This window comes from Crocuta crocuta, unplaced genomic scaffold, assembly GCF_008692635.1.
Source record: "Crocuta crocuta isolate KB4526 unplaced genomic scaffold, BGI_CrCroc_1.0 scaffold264, whole genome shotgun sequence".
Lineage (NCBI taxonomy): Eukaryota > Metazoa > Chordata > Mammalia > Carnivora > Hyaenidae > Crocuta > Crocuta crocuta.
Genome location: NW_027529597.1, coordinates 1,503,090 through 1,521,076, shown reverse-complemented (window position 1 = coordinate 1,521,076; position 17,987 = coordinate 1,503,090). Strand labels below are relative to the sequence as shown.

The 17,987-nt window shown below is 38.5% G+C and overlaps 2 long non-coding RNA genes across 2 annotated transcripts in view; both read left to right on the top strand.

Annotated features, from left to right (window-relative positions):
- The window catches only part of LOC144229741 (uncharacterized), a 211,794-nt gene extending 198,175 nt beyond the window's left edge, over nt 1-13,619 (top strand). The window contains exon 3 of the long non-coding RNA XR_013334584.1: nt 12,775-13,619. This is a non-coding gene — a long non-coding RNA (uncharacterized LOC144229741). The remainder of the gene's footprint in view (nt 1-12,774) is intronic.
- The window catches only part of LOC144229742 (uncharacterized), a 664,030-nt gene that overhangs the window by 258,137 nt on the left and 387,906 nt on the right, over nt 1-17,987 (top strand). The window lies entirely within an intron of this gene.

The window sequence follows — 17,987 nt, the reverse complement described above, 5'->3', positions numbered from 1 at the left end:
GCTTCTTTTATACTCTACTGATTTCATCTGAAGCTTTCTTTTTGTTCAAGTCACATCCAGTATGTTTAGTCTGATCAATACCCTATATGCTGTTTTGCCTGCCAGTTTACAGTAGAGCACAAGGGTTTCTGGTGGCTCAGTCAGTTAAGCATCCCACTCCTGGTTTCCCTTCAGGTCATGATCTCATGGTGGTGAGATCGAGCCCTACATCAGGCTCTGTGTGCTGAGCATAGAGACTGCTTGGTTTTCTCTCTCTCCCTTTGTCTCTGCTCCTACCTCACACACACATACACACACACAGACACACACACTCTCTATCTCTCTCAAAATAAATGAATACACATTAAAAACAAAAAAAAAGAATAGAACATAATGCCTGGCTCACCATAAGCATTGTTTCATGTTTTTGTGTTGGTTTGATTTGTTTTTTTTTTTTTTTTTAAGATAAATGATTCCCTTCCTTTGAGAGCAATATATGGACCAACTCCTCAAGATCAGTGGGTTGTTTTCAAAGACTGAAAGCAGTAGTATGCTGGTAAATGTTTAACAGCAAGATTTCCATGGCCAAAAAAATGGGAAAAAGTTGTAATTTGTGGTGTTTGTCAATTTCCTTGATGTAACTACTCCCGTCTTGGCAGATTTTAAGCAACCACAGGTTTTCAACCAGCTCATTAAATTCCTGAACATTTAATAACTACCAAGCTAATACGTACCAGCTTAATCACAAACTGGCCCCAGTACCCCCTGGCAAAAGTGCTGATAGTAAAGGAACCAGGAAGCTAGAGAAGTAAGATGGAAAAGAACTTATTAGTGACTGTGAGGCTCCAAGTTATGCCTATTTATCACCTTTACAGGATATCCGATTATCATTCATAAGGCCTTATGATGGGAACAGGACCCATATGTTCTTGTACAATTCTCATACAAATCTCGTAAGGTGGGTACCTGCATCCCTTCTTCCCATGTAGAGGCCAGACTAAATGGTGTTAAGGAGATTAAAATTCAAACTGAGTTAAACTCTCGAGGCCACACACTTTAAGTTCTACTTCCTGTGGCAGTTCGTGTTACAGATAGTAGAAGTACGGTCATGATTTGCAGAATCCATATCGTATGTCACCATTCTCTCACAGAAACTCATTGGGGTGAGGCGGTGCAGATATGATATCCTTTTAGCAGATGACTAAATTGAGTTGGGAAACTAGTCCACACCACATTTAAGAATAACTCCCTAGTTTGCAAGAAGAAACATGAAAAAAATGCCTAATGATCATCATAGGTCCCAAAAGATAGAAGGAAACATGGAAATCATCTAGTCCAATGGTTTTATTTCATAGAGAAGTTCATTACAATGCTGCAAAGACTAAGATTCTATACTTTGCCTCTCCAGAATCTATTTTAACTTTACATGATTTTTAAAAATTTTTTAATGTTTATTTCTGAGAGAGAGAGAGAGTGAGAGAGCAGGGGAGGGTCAGAGAGAGAGGGAGACACAGAATCCAAAACAGGCTCCAGGCTCTGAGCTAAGTGTCAGCACAGAGCCCAACATGGGGCTCAAACCCATGAACCATGAGATCATGACCTGAGCCAAAGTCAGACGCTTAACCAACTAAGCCACCCAGGCGCCCCCAACTCTACATGATTTTTAAACATTTTTTGAATGTTTATTTATTTTTGAGAGAGACACACACACATAGAGCACAAACAGGGGAGGGGCAGAAAAGAGGGAGACACAGAATCTGAAGCAGACTCCAGGCTCTGAGCTGTCGGCACAGAGCCCGACGTGGGGCTCGAACCCATGAGCTGCAAGACCATGACCTGAGCCGAAGTTGGACAATTAACCAGCTGAGCCACCCAGACACCCCAAATTTTACCTGATTTTATATTGTTAGCAGTCTCATTAAATATGAAATTTAGGAGCACAGCATTTCAAAATTTTAAGCCTGTTATTTTGAGAATTGTATACATCGATGAGAAAATATTGACATGGCAGAATACAGTGGGGTTGATAATCACTGACCCTTATTGACCGATTTTATATTCAGTCACATTTTGTTTTGCCTGTAGATCATTTATATTTACCTTTAGCATGTAATGACAAAATTAATGCATTTGGGGATTATCAAATAAAACCTTGTGAACACCTTTCATGTGAAAGCTGTAAAAAGAATATGTTTGAAACTTTTTTCAGTGCTAAGAAGTTAAAAAAATAAATAAATGACAAATTGTATGATAGGTTAATAGAACCAAGAGGATGAAAGACTTCAAATGGTTGATGAATTAGACTCAGAGTGTTTTTTGGATGACAAGGCCAGCATCCTCATGAGTATCATTAGCTGCTAAAATGTATAATTTCACTAGAGTACAATATGGATGATTTTTTAATAAACTACTCAGGTTTGGGGCACGTAGGTGGCTCAGTTGGTTTAGTGTCCAATGTCGGCTCAGGTCATGACTTTGTGGTCCATGGGTTCGAGTCCCTCATTGGGCTCTGTACTGACAGCTCAGAGCCTGGATCCTGCTTCAGATTCTGTGTCTCCTTCTCTCTCTGCACCCCCACCCCGCACTCCTGCTCTATTTCTCTCTCTCTCAAAAGTAAATGTAAATTTTGTTTTAAAAATTACTCAGGTTTTAAATTTTTCAGACAGATACAGTAGGATAGAACACTTACATTTTTGTTCAACTGTTTTTTTAAAGTCGATTAATTTTCGTTAGTTTGCTTGTTTTCTCCTTTACCTGAATTAGGAGTTATCTGTTTATTCTTTGTGAGGGAGGCAATTTTTCCCAGAATGAAATGTGAACATCTCCTCTCTTCTCCTGGGAAGAAACGCCAGGCCAAGTTATTTCTAAAATCTCCTTCCCCTTTTTTCTTGTGGAAAGCAAAACAAAATTTGCATTGCTATTGGCTTCCTTTGGTTTTGTGTTGTTGTTATGAGTGAATAGCCTCTTCCTGATATGCTATTTATGCATATTGTGATAGGAATACTACTACTACTACTACTACTACTACTACTAAATAGTTCAAATAGTTCAGTAGAGAGAAAGAAAGGGGGTACGGGATATAAATTGAATGAGATTGGGTAAGCAAGAGTAGGGGGTGTTGGGCTGTCAGAATTGTCCAGGTGTGCTCAGACCTAGGTATCTGGGATCGAGCTGATCTAAGACACACTATAAAGAAAACAGAGAAATGTTTGAATGCCCAGAATACCTGCCACATATTTGCCTGTTTTTCTTGAGAATGATACTTTTCCTGTTTGTGCCACTACCATTCAGTCTTCCTCTGAGTGAGACCTTCATGCCTGTTTGAGCCAGCAGCATGCCTGTTAATCACCCAGTTACCTACCTGGCCACTCTGCATACCCTCCCTCCAGTGTCTTTCAACCCAGGATAAATGTGAGACCAAAGGGGAGACCTAGACACCCAGCAGTGTGATGTGGGAGTTCCAGTGCGGTGGTGGTGAAGATGAGCACTCCAGAGCGCCCTCTTCTGGGACAGTGTGGAGACTACACCTCTGTTTCATAGCTAAGCATATTGATTCTCCTCTTGAAACCAATATGAACTATTTTCATTCCTCATCCTTGAAAAACAGAAAGTATGTTTGCTTGAAAATAAAAGAACACAGTTTTCAAAATTACCCGTTCTTCCTCCCTTTGAAGAATAGTGTTCTGGAAAACACTGGAGAACTATGGGGAGCAGAGCAGGCAGAATAAGTCACAGTTCTGCTTCAAAAATTTGTTGCATTATGGGCAGCATTATGCCCTGAAGAACTTGTAGAAAGCCATAATGTCCTCCTGGAGAAGAAAATGATGGGAACTCAGCAAGCAAGGGCAAAGAGCTAAGGTCTTCCCAGATGGAGGTTAGAAGGGTTAGCTTTAGGGGCACCTGGGAGGCTCAGTCAGTTAAGCAACCGACTCTTGATTTTGGCTCAGGTCATGATCTCGCAGTTTGTTGAGTTCGAGCCTCACATGGGGCTGTGCACTGACAGTGCAGAGCCTGCTTGAGATTCTCTCTTTCTCCCTCTCTCTCTGCCCATCCCTTGCTTCGTCTCTCTCTCTATTAAAAATAAAATATAAATAAATGAAAATATTTTAAAAAATAAAAAGAGAAGAGTTAGCTTTAGCCCTTAAAAACTGTCTTACTGGATGATTGCTGATTCCTAGAACAAACAGATAAGAAATTCTTTGGAAACTTCCCTAATATTCTTTGAAATCAATTTAAATAGAAATTCTATGTATTGAGATTTTAAAACTGATTGGTTTTGGGAGATTTGGATATTTCCTGTTTGCTAATTACCAGCTTCAGCTTCCTTGGATATATTTTGTCTCCAATTTTGAAATAAATCTGCACTTTTCATAATTTTAATATAGTTTTTTCTAAGACCAATCTTTATATATATGAAAGCTGATTACCCTCCTGTTTGGAATTTGGAGATTTCAAGTATAGGCCTGAAACATATAATTTACCCAAAGCAGGATGTGATGTAAGTTTATTTATTAATCACAGGTAATGAGCTATTGATACTGTGGTGTTTGTGGAAAACTAAGATTTTATTAAGGAAGATAAGATATTTCAGTTTTATAATATTGAGAACAGAAAATATAGACCATATTCAGAAATCAAAGAAGGAGAATGTGCTGCATGAACTGCTAAACACATCTTTTATACATATCTTACTTTTGACATGATCAAAGGAAAATTGCTATCACATGCTGGAAGATACTTTTTTTTTTTTTTTTTTCTTTCTCCTCCTCTCCTGTAAGGGCAAGCTAAATCTTGAACTGCACATGAGAATTCGTATGCATAACTTCAGAAGGTATATTAATTGAGTAATTAAATTAAATCTGGTGTTTGACATCATGTATAAGAATCATCTCTTGACTCAAAGAAGATTCTGTTTTCAACTCATTGCCATGGAACCCTAAGAGAATATGAAAAAGATTTTTAAACATTGAAACTCACTGTATTTGGAGAACATTTGCAAGAAAATATATTAATCAATAACAAATAAAATAAAATAAATAAAAGTGAGGATAAAAGTTAAGTTCTATCTTGTTAATTATATTTTATAATAGCACTAATGACAATGATGAGATCTTCCTTTGACTGAAGATTTCTACTTGTCTTTTCTCATAGGGCTCATTTACATTTAAAGAAATTGGACTTAGTGTGAAGATGAAATGGAAATAAAGGACTATATAGACAATAATATTTTTGTTTTAAAAAATTCCTGTGAAAGGCTTAAATCAGTATTAGACCAAACTTGCAAATGTCCACGCTTTCCGTTCAAACTGCAGCAGAAGGAGAATGAGGAAAAAGATAAGTTCAAGCAGACATCAGATTGGTAATTAGCTTGGATCCTTTTGTGAACTGGCAAACTAGGGAGTAAGGCCCTCTTAGAATTCAAAGAGATGGGGACATATGGTGCACACTGGTGATAGGAGCCGGGGCTTCCTGGAAGCAGGAATGGATGTTGAAAAGATGTCGGAGCTACGAAATGAGGCAGTTATGGAGCCTATGTTAGAGCAGTATCTTCAGAAAAGAGAGACACGGAAGCCAGGGATTGTGAAAGGGGCCAGCTAACCCAAGGAGTGGCAACAGCAGAGGAGCTCTGAGTGCATCTTCAGGGGGCACCTTTGGCAAGAAGTTCACAAGCAGTGCTGTGCAGATGGCCAAGCACTGGAGAACAGACCACACACGTGGAAATGACAGAGAGAGGCACCAATGGAACCTGTAATTACAGCCATGTAGGAAGGAGGGAGTGGCCCTTCCTGAGATATGGAGGGTCTCCCCTCCTTTGAGCTCTCACTGTCACAGATCTCACGTGAACTGAAGCTGAGAAATACTAAGTACCTTCTGTGGGTCCCTGTTACAACAAGACTGATGACCTAGGAATAATTTTATATTGAGATGTGTGGGTTATTCATTAATTGGGCATCTTTAATGGACTCTCATTTTTGTATTCCATTCTTTTAACAGATATTTATTGAGAAACCATTACATGCTAATCCCTGATTTAGACCCTGAATAAGGAGATAAGTAAAACAGGCTCTTTTTGCTCTCATGAAGCTTGCATTTTAGTGAGGGGCAATAGAAAATATGCAAAGATATGCATCAAATATTGCATAGAGAATTATGATTGGTTGTTCTAACAGAGGGGACCAGTTACCTTCTTAAGATTTCATATTCAAGTGATGATAATAAATTACTAAGTGGATAGGAGAAAATAACATTACTGTCAGAAAATGCAAAGCCTATTCATTGTTAAGGCTCTACGGTAGGAGTGAGCTTGATTTCTTAGAAAATACAAAATAAAGCCAATGTGTTAGAATGTCATGAGCAAAGCAGAAAGTGGTGGTAAACTCGGAAATATAGGCTTCCTGAGACAATGGAAGAAGCTGGAATTTTATTGGAAATGTAGTTCTTGTGGACTGAATGTTTGTGTTCCCTCAATATTCCTATGCTGAAATCTAGCCCCTAAGGTGATGGTATTTGGAGCTGGGGATTTTGTGAAGTAATTAAGTTGTGAGGATGGAGCCCTCATGAATGGGGTGAAATAAAAATATCAGTGTGGATGTGTTTACTCTGGAGAGAGAATCCTTTCTTGCCTCTTTCAGCTTCTGATATTTGCCATCATTCCTTAGCTTGACTACATTGTTTCAATCTTCTAGATCAGTGTCTTTAAATATCTGCTCTGTCTATACATCATCTACTCCCATATAACTGTCTCAAATCTCCTCCAGCGTTCCTTTTACAAGACTAGATATGGTTACAGTTAGAGTTCTCCTGGATAACATCTAGGATAATCTTCTCAAGATCCTTACCTTAATCATATCTACAAAGACTCTTCCTTCCTTCCTTCCTTCCTTCCTTCCTTCCTTCCGCCTGCTTGCCTGCCTTTCTTTCTTTCCTCTTTCCCTCCTCCCTCTTTCCCTCCTCCTCTCTCCCTCCCTCCCTTCCTTCCTCTGTTCCTCGCTTCCTTCCTTCTTCCTTCCTTCCTTCCTTCCCTCCCGCTCCTCCCTCCCCTTCTTTCCCTTCCTTCCCCACCTTCTCCTTTTGCCGTATAACATTCACACGTTACAGAGGTCAGTAGGTGGATATTCGGGGGAGGGCATTTTTCCATCTACTACAAATGGTGTTGAATTGGATAAATGTTAAAATTATAAATTCTGGGAATGACCAAAGAGAAGTGGTTCAATGCCCTGGGTTTTGAGGGAAGAGCAGGCATTTGTAAGGTTGAGGGTGTAGAGAAGGAACTGCAGCATAGATAACTGTAGGAATAAAAGCAAGGAGCTGTGAGTGTATGGTGTAAGCAAAGTAAAAATAAATGAATATACCTTAATCCCAATTCCTAAGCAAGAAGTGTTTATTGAGTCCCTACCACGTTCAGCCTTTGGAAGACATAAAATAATGAAAGATATGATATTTGAAAAATATGTAAGGTTAGATCATTCTTGGGGAAATAAGGTGTGCATACATGGAACAAAGAGAACAATATAAATCAGTATGTAATTATCTGTTAATCTTTGTCATATTTACTAAGAGTTCAAGGATAGAAAAGGATGGCCAAGAAACAGCATTATTTAAGGGTATGGGATATACATCATGAAAGGTGGGTAGAATTTGAATATGTGGAGAAGGTGGTTTACTCAGAAGGAAGAACCTGGGTTAAAGCAGGATTGAGAACTGCATGAGAGAAAATGATGGGAATTCCATGAAGGATAACAGGAAATGAGATTGGCTCAACTAAGCTGTGGTCTTACTATTGAAGGGTTTAAAGTACAGAGAAGGTGGCTCCCTGAAGCCTGACTCAAATAGTCTGGGCCACATTCATGCTTGCATTTCTGCCATAGACTTTGGACTGTGTATTTGTTATAATGTATAAACAAGTACCAGTCAAAACAGAGAACAAATTTTGGCATATCATCAAATTGTGAACTCTCTGAAAGAAGAAGAAATGGTTCATACTTTTTAATTTATTTCCCAGTTTGAGATAAGAAGTAGTATAGAAAGCCATTATTAAGATAGAGAAACAGGAAGTAAGAGAGATTGACACAGAGATTAAAAGGGAGAGAGAGAGAATGAAATTTTGTTGCTGACTAGTCTCTAGCATTATGTGGAATGAAAAGTGTGTGAAACCTGGAGGGAGAGTCATTTAAATGATCGCTCCAGATCACTGCCCCATCATCTTGTCAGTGGTGATCTTTATTTAGACTCCTAATGAGCTGAGAGAGACAGAGTAAGGAGTGGGTAGCCTAGTGAGGGCTGATTTTCACACACACACACACACACACACACACCCCTCAGACACAGACACCCACACAAACACACACAGACACACACACGTATACACACACATGCCCACACATATTCTATTTTTCTTTGGCCTCTCTCATCTAAAACATAAGTATAATGTTTTCAGCCTGTCTACTTCCGTAGAATTGAGAAGATAATATTTACAAATTGCTCTGGGAACCATGGAAGTTGTTCTACTAATATAAAATATTTTTCGAATATGACATTTGATGTAAAAGGTTTGAAAAGTACCTACATACAATAATGTGGGGTTATTGTAAGCAAATTATAAAATTTCAGTTCTCAGGAAACAAGAGGTAGAGCTGTCTGTCTTTTTCCATATATTCTTTTTGTTGATTTTAAAAATATTTCAGCATTGATTACAAAACAAGCCAAGTGCAGGGATATGGCATTCAGTTTAGCTCTGCTTTCAATTATGGATGGAAGTAGTTTACGACCCCTCTGCATTCATTCATTCATTTATTAAAATGTACACAATTTGTCCTACCTGATGTTCTACATACATTTTTCCCGAGAGTACACTGTGCTTCAGATACTGTATTAACCGTGGTTATACACACTTCAAAAGGCAGGGTCTCTGCTCTTGAGATTACAATATAATGTGAGAAGAGATGCAAAAATTCAGAAATATTTGTGTAAACATAAAAACACAGTGCAGGAGTGCGTGGGTGGCTCAGTCAGTTGAGCATCCAACTCTTGATTTTGGCTCAGATCATAATCCCAGGAGCATGGGATCAAGCCCTGCATTGGGTTCTGTGCCAAGTATGGAGCCTGCTTAGGATTCTCTCCCACCCCCCTCAAAACATAAAAATAAAAAATGGTACAATAAAAGAGTTCATTGAAGTCATAATTGGGAATTTCAGATTACCTAGTTCTGCTCAGAGAGGCCTCACCAAGGAAATAGGAGTAATTACTGAATGAAAAAAGCTAAGAAAGAAAATATCCTCTTCCAAAAGAATGGAGTAATCACATTTCAGACTGGGGAATGAGTATGATAAAAAGCTTAGATGTATTGAGTAATAAGGCAGACCTGGAGATCTCTAAGTCTTTGATATGGTAGGTAGTTAGGATCCAAAGCGGAAGGGATTGTAGATAAAGGGCTAGCCGGGAGTTACACCTTGTGCATACTGTTTAACAGGGAGACACTGAAGCATATTAAACATTGGGAAATGAGAATGATATGGTCAGATCTGCATTCTGCATTCAAAAAGTAATTTGCCAAACAAGATGAACAAGCATCAATGAGATACGCTGCTCTATAAATATTAGTTAATGACAGTATTAAAATATTTCTGGAAAGCATATTCTACAGAATGGTAATTAGAATTCTCAAGTGCCTGCCATTGTTCTAATGCTGATTAGCTTAGCATTCAAGTATCAAGAGTCAGTGGATGGGAATGGGTTTGAGATTCTTCCTTTTTTTCTCTCTTATTTTGGAGGTTGGCTCCTCTGGGTCTCTAGCTATTGCTATTTTGTGTGACTGTGCTATTACCCCTAATGTGATGACTCAAGAACCAGCAGTCTTAGATGGGTAGGTCAGGACTCAGTGGGGCTTGAGAATAGTACTTAAAAGAGGAGAAACCAGGAGAAAGTAATGACTATAATATAACATGTCCAGGGAGGGAGCTTGACCTTTCAGAACCCTCTGAGCTGCAGCAGACACTCACTTACTGCCTGCAGTAGTGAAGTGAAGAGACACATCTTCCCTACCAGGCTAAATATCCTTTTTGAGAGAATCCCATTGAGGAAAAAAGTGAGATATTTACATCTGCTGAGTTAATTCAGGACACATAGTTGTTTGGAAATCCATGACCGGATGCCATGAAGAAGAAAGACAAAGTATAATACTCAGGCGATCAAACATGTATTCACAAGTACAAGATTGCTCAACATACAAGATGTTAAAACTAAAGTGTTCTGAGAAAGAAGACATGACAGAGGGTCTCTGAACAAAGCAAAGGACAAACTTTAAGAATAATTGTATGGTTTCTGTGACACCTGGGCCCAAATATATTTCCTTATGATCATAAGGGCTGCTATAGCGCCTTCATGGCACACATTGCAAGATTCAAGTCTGTTTCTGCTACTATGAGAGTGAAGGCCAATGTTCAAATCAGTTTTCTGTTATATCCACTGAGCCTACCACAGTGTCAGGGAGATAAGTACTCAGTACATAAATGCATAAAGTTACCATTTATGTAGGACATAATATATGGTACACTAGTGACTGTCAAATTTGCACACACAGTCACCTGGGAATTTTGCTCTAAGGTGGGTTTTGATTCACTGGTTTGGGGCTGTCCATGTTGAGAAGCAAGGAGTTAGACACTTAGGAACATCTGAGATCCAGGAAGCTCAGTCTCTGTCCAGGTCACCCAGCGGTCAGGAGGGGAACCTGGATTTCAACTCAGACCAGGCTGACCTCTAATTCTCAAGCATGCTACTTGCTTTCCTAAAGCACATCATCACTACCTTTGGTCACATGACACCACATCTCCCTTCCAAAACCATGCCTGTCTTTCTGGGCTCCAGATAATCCTGCAGCAGAACATGCATTGCCTGCCCCAACACATGAGTAACACAGGGCATTGCAAATAGGTGGTTGTTGTCTTCTTAGAGTTGGTACACTACTGACAACCTTTTACCTCTCTAGACCCAAACTAAATACATTAAATAGCCCTACCTGTCACAAATTATCTCCTTACATTATGATGAAAGGTGAAGTCTCTTTGTCCATCTCAGCCCTGATTACCTCAGTTCCAGCCCCCAGAAGTGGGATTGAGAAGAAACTCTAAGACCAGAGATAAGAGTTCAGAAATGAGGGTGAAAAAATGCCCAGGGCTGGTTACTTTCAAATATATAACTTTTACTGGATGCCAATTATGCTTTGATCTCTGAAAGATTAGTCAAGAACACTGGAAGAAAATAGGACAATTTAACCTTATCAGAAGACTCTCTTCTTGAAGCAGTTTGTGTGACTGTATGTACATGTGTATTTGTGCACCTCATCTTAGAGCACGGCTGTGATGATGTACCATATGGCTTTTGGCTTTTACCGGGTGGGTTTTACAAGAAAGAATAGTCAGGGCTTGATTTTTCCCAGCTGTAAAGATGCAAAAATTTTAAATTAAAAATAACCTTTCAGCTGATTCCTTGCATAATTGCTATCTTGTTTTGCTAATGCTGTGGCTGAATTATAACTTGCTGAAGCCTTGGGGATTTGCATGCTGGTTTATCCCCTGAATTTGCATTGACATGGTTTTCAGTCAAGTGCGTAACTAAATCCTGTGGCCATGAGCGAGGCTGGCAGTATTTGCATTGAAAATCAGTAGGAGATTTGGGGAAGAATGACTGTGCAGCCTCCCTAAGTAGATTCAATGATGAAAATTTTGGGTCTCTCAAAACGCTGTTCACTTCCATTAAGTGGCAGTGGCTGCTGAGACTTCCCTTGTCCTTCCATCAAAAGACCAAAGCAGGAACAGGACATATGGAGAAAATGTACAGACAGCCACAATATGACACATATTTTTGAAGTGGCCAGTTGCTAGAATCATTTTAAATGGATTTGGGGGGAAGAAGTTGGGGACATTCTTGCTGACAATCACTTTTCTAATGCAAAAGCAAAACAAAATAAACAAACAAAATAAAAACAAAACCAGAACCAAAGAAAACTCCAGAATATCGTTTTGTTTTCAGGTCAGGGGTGAAATGTATAAGGCCAGTGACAAACTTAGAGTCCATCTTGATGTAATCAAACCGTCTTATAAGATATTTTAAAAGCAGTAAGACATTCTATAAACTTAAATGAATTTCTTTTAGGCAGGGATCTTTTTCTGTGCATTACTTGTGTATTGAAATTTGCATGTAGTATGGTTTTTAAGCATCAGATTATGCTGAGTGCTGAAGAAAGACAAAGAACTTTGACCTGAAACCAAGTTATTTTTTAAACTTCAATTGTGATTGTAATTGCTTTAACTTGGTCACACAGACCCTTCCCATTTTAAAGCTGAAAAGCATGTGAGTGCACTCAGATCCACCCACTGAAAGATAGTAAATCCCTGAGATGTTAAGGGACGTTTTCAAACTACCTGTTAGCTACTAGCAAGTGCATGGACATCAGCTTGTTGCCAAATGGAAGGTGGGTACGGAAAAGAGATGATATTAAAAGAAAAGATTATGTAAAAATGATGCATGATATTGAGGAGGTTCCTGCTTCCTTCTGGCAGTCATTCTCCTCAAAGTGGATATCCCTGTTGTTGTGAGTACCAGGCTAGAAGGGTTAGGGTTCCAGAAAATCACCCTATTGTTGTCATGGGGATTAAGTCTTGATGCAGTTTGAGAGCAAACACAAAGAAAGGGGTAGTTCTTATTTTCATTTGGAGAAAAAGGCTTAAATCGGTTCGTGCATCAGGCATGAAGCACATCCTTGTTATCCAAACATGATGCCTGGTGTTTATGTTCCAGGAAATGGAGGTCAACAGGATAAAGCCTACTGTGGGCTGTTCCAGAAGACTCCTGTTATGAAGAGGAAGAACAACCATCCTTAAGGTCTATACGAATTTATAATAGAAATAGTTCAGAGAGCTGAGAATATTTCAGCAGTCTAAACAAATAATGTTTGCATGAGTAAAGGAAGCAGAGCCTTTGCAAGAAATTATATTGTGATCATATAAAGCTTGTTCTGTTATGGAATGATGGCACACACAAATAAAAATGATCAAGGATAAATAAAATTAATTATATATATTTACTATATTACCTCAATAAGTTATAGAAAAGGAAAAGAAGGGTGCTTTGTGACTTAAGGCTGTGTGAGATTTAGAAACTTCTACCACAAGGTCCAAACTATAATAAAGAGAAATGGTCTATTGATGTTTCCTTCTCCAATATACTGGTTCCTATTCGGTTTTTCTAGGCAAGCAAAAAGAAGATCAAGAAACAAAAATAATTTCCATTTCTTCAAACAGAAGGAAAAACATGCTTCTTTCTTTATGGTGAACTTACCTCATCACTTTACATAGTTTGTCCCTCACATGTGGCAGTGGACTTACATTCAGTGGTGAAATTGATAATACAAACCCGTGGTTCTCAGGGGTAGACCCTGGATGTGCAGCGTCAGCAATACCTGGAAACTTGTCAAAGAGGCCTGGGATTGTCCCCATTCCAGACCAACCGAATCAGAAACTCTGGGAGTGAAGGCCTGCAGTGTGTTATAAAGGCCTGCAGGAGATTCTGTGCAATATAAACTTTAAGAATTTTTGTTACAAACATTAAGGTTCCTAAAGTTTTTATAACTTGTTCCTACTCAATCTGCCTTAGCATGGAAATTCTCAATGAATAATTTGTTTCTAAACAGGTTATATTATATGCATTAAAGTAGATGTGTGTTAATGTTCTAAAACTGATGTTGTGAGTGTTTCTTCCTAAATAAAGAATAAGCATAACATTTAATAGCTTAAAATAATGCCTCTGGGAGCACCTGGGTGGCTCAGTCAGATAAGCGTCTGTCTCTTCATTTCGACTCAGGTCATGATCTCATGGTTCCTGAGAAAGAACCCCATATCAGGCTTTTTGTTGACAGCTCCCTCAACAAAAAGGAGCTTGCCCCAGTATGCTCTCTCTGTTTCTCTCAAATAAATAAACCTAAAAAAATAAAATAAAATAGGGTCTCCTGGATGGCTAACTCAGATAAGTGTCCAACTTTGGCTCAGGTCGTGATCTTCGTTCATGAGTTCGAGACTCGCATCAAGTTCCGAGCTGATAGCTCAGAACCTGGAGCCTGATTAAGATTCTCTGTCTCTCTCTCTCTGTCTCTCTGTCTCTCTCCCTCTCCCTCTCTCTCTCTCTCCCCCTTCTCCACTTGTGCTCTCTCTCTCAAAAAATAAACATTAAAAAATTTTTAAAAATAAGATAATGTCTCTAAATAACCACTTTAACCACTAGGCTAGTCTCCTAGTTACTCTTTATAAAGATGTGAGAAATGTTTGCTCTAATTTTGAAAGAACTACACATTTCTCATGAAATACTTTCATTATATGAAGAATATGTTCCATAAAAATAAATATAATAAAATGAAAGCCTAGTCCCCCAAATTGAATTCATTTCATTTACGGTATTTTAACCCATCATAATTTTCTTTGTCAATAATAATTACCTAGCAGCAAGAGTACATTGTTGTTAACTATTTAAAAAATGTCATAATATCAGAAACTCTAGAGTTTCAATATGAAAACATTCAACAAAGTTAATGCTTTTCGCTGTTTTTTATTTCACTGGTATTTCTCTGAATATTTTATTCTTTCTTTAACAGATACTTATGTACTATATATATATAGATAGATACATAGTTTGCAACATACTAAATACTGCACATGTATGAAATTATTTTAACTAAATTTTGATATAAACCTGATTCAAACACTAATATATCAGTTGGAATGAAAGAATTTCTAAGCTAGTGTGTGTAGAATAAAATCTCTTCCAAACATTGTCTATGACTTTTTAAGTGAATAAGTTGAAATAACAATTTTGCCCCTTCTTTTTTGTATTCAGCTGCCTCAGTGAGGCCCTGTGTAAGAACCAGTCCTGAAGACAATATAAGTAAGCAAGGCAGCAACTGATTCAATTTCAAGACTTCTTGCAGTCAGTACATTCAAGTATTTTCAATAAATTCTTTAGCTATAAAATTTTAGCAACACCAATAGGTTAGACTGGTTTGGATTCACACTGGTCTGGTTTGCTCTATCTCCAGTCAGTACAATCGTCTATTGATGACAAAACTGCATTAGGGACCCATGTTGGATGTAGATACAGCAATCTACCCATCTTTGTGGGAATATAGGCAAAAGAAGTTTTATCCTTGGAATAAATAAGTAAATATTTTGCAATGTGTGTTTGCGTGTGTGAAATACACACACACACACACACACACTAAATTGCTTTGTTTTCTAAAAGCTCCTGAAGAACTTTCTATTAGTGGCAAAAGCAGATGGGTTTCATTAAACTGCACAGACCATTCTTTCTCTAATCATCTGCCTGGCCCAATCTGAGGGGAAAAGGGCAGACATATGAGGAATCTATTCTTCTCTAGCCCCCGCTGCAAGGCATCTGCTAAGACCTCATTCATCACTGGGAAAGCTGTGAACGGATCGCTACACAATACCCTAAGGTCTCCCCGGGAGTGGTGGTGTAACACCTAACCTCTCCTCTTGTAAAGCAAAAGCAACATGTACTTTTGTCAAACTGTCAGCAGACACTTCCCTCTTGATACAGTTTGCTCAACCCAACCTCTGCAATGTCAACTAGCTGCGAATGTTTCATTTCGAAGAAAACCCCCAACCACTGCCTTGATGTGGTTCTCATAAATGAGTACTTTTACCTCTGTAGTGGCCGAAAGTGTGTGGGATTTGTTTGCCTCCAGAGAGATCCAAACTATTTAGGAAACAAAATGGCTTTCAAATTTGATTGCCAAATTATATTATCAGGCTATGTGGGTTACATAGCTGTTTAATAAAATTAGCCCCAAATATCCCCTTTATCAACCTTGTGCAAAATGATAGGAGATCATTCAATCATTCATAATATAATAGAACTACTTTCCTGGCAGGCTTGAAGAGTAATGGATGATTGCAATATATGCTACAGACGCTGGTCCCTCACTGCCACCCCCTGCCTCAACGGGGACTGAATGATAATGTAGCATTAACTGTATGGCCCATACTTACTTTCAATCATGAGTGCCATAACTTTTCAATCAAATGAAATTAAGGCTGGAATCATCATCCACTTATTAATTACATTGTGAAATATCTTGATCACTTTGTCTTTAGAGGTGGCATGAGAATTATGAAAGACAGATAATGGCATTTGTTATGCAGGGTGTGAAGTGGTCCCTTAAGCCATGGAAACTTCTGTGTAACACTATTCACCCCAAATCCCCGCATAGTTCCTAGTGGCCAGAGGCTAAGAAATCACATAATACCTTTTAAAAACTCAACTTTCCCTTGGTTTTTGTTGAGTGTCTTTAATCTAATGTTAGTGTGAGTCTTGATGTCCTCAGGGATGTTTTTCACAAATATTGTGATTCAAATATTCAATATTACATTTATTGAAATTACATGTCCTAAGACTTGAGGGTGGGGAGTTCTGTTTTGTTTTTAATATCTATTACTAAGAATAGCAAATGATGACAGTCACTTTTACAAGTGGAAGGCCTTAGTGTTTTCTGAATTTACAAACTTATTTAAATAAACTTCCCAAATATTTTAAACTATTTATGGAATGATTATATTTATTTTTAAATACTTTACAATGGGTAATAAACCATCATAAGATTAAGTGAATCTTATGAATTGAATAAATGAAATATTATATAGGGTATTCTCTTAAATCAGCCATTGTGTGTCAACTGTATTAGACTCAATATAAAATTGCAAGACTAGATTCATTACTCAACACATTTAAAAATGGAATTGCAATATTGATCCTGACTGGCTAAATTCTCAGTTTGCCAAATACATACAGTATATTCTGAAATCAGAATATCGGTATTACAGTTTAAATTCTTTTATATATTTCTCTAGTTAATCTTCTTCAGGTGAATAAATATAACCTAATTAGATATTATAATCTATCCTAAAACCCTTGGCTGTGATTAGTTGACCAGAAGCATAGATTGGGATTCTAGGGGCACACCCTGAACTCTTTTGGTTTGTACTGGAGACCTCGTAACTTAAATAAGGGATTCAGTCATGATACAGATGGCCATGCCACATCGTTACCCACTTCTCACAGCATGTAGAAGTCTGCAAATATGACCAATAAGCCATATCATTTAATGAGATTTTGTATTTGTTTTTTAAAAATAGTTTATTATCAAGCTGGTTTCCATATAACACTCAGTGTTCATCCCCACATGTGCCCTCCTCCATGCCCATCACTCCCCTTCCCCGCCCCCCCACCCCCATCAGCCCTCAGTTTCTTCTCAGCATTCAAGAGTCTCTCATGGTTTGCCTCCCTCCCTCTCCCCTACTATTTTTCCCCTTCTTCTCCCCCATGGTCCTCCGTTAAGTTCCTCCTAATCCTCCTTTACATGCAAACATATGGTATTTGTCCTTCTCTGCCTGACTTATTTCGCTCAGCATAACACTCTCAAGTTCCATCCATGTTGCTACACATGGCCAGATTTCATTCTTTCTCATTGCCATGTAGTATTCCATTGTATAGATAAACAGCATCTTCTTAATCCATTCGTCAGTTGACGGACACTTAGGGTCTTTCCATGTTTTGGCTATTGTTGAAAGTGCTGCTATGAACATTGGGGTACATGTGCCCCTATGCATCAGCACTCCTGTATCCCTTGGGTAAATTCCTAGCAGTGCTATTGCTGGGTCATAGGGGAGTTCTATTGTTAAGTTTTTGAGGAACCTCCACACTGTTTTCCAGAGGGGCTGTACCAGTTTACATTCCCACCAACAGTGTAGGAGGGTGCCTGTTTCTCCACACCCTCGCCAACATCTAGAGTCCTCTGATTTGCTCATTTTAGCCACTCTGACCGAACTGAGGTGGTATCTCAGTGTGGTTTTGATTTGTATTTCCCTGATGAGGAGGGATGTTGAGCATCGTTTCATGTGTCTGTTGGCCATCTGGATGTCCTCTTTGGAGAAGTGTCTGTTCAT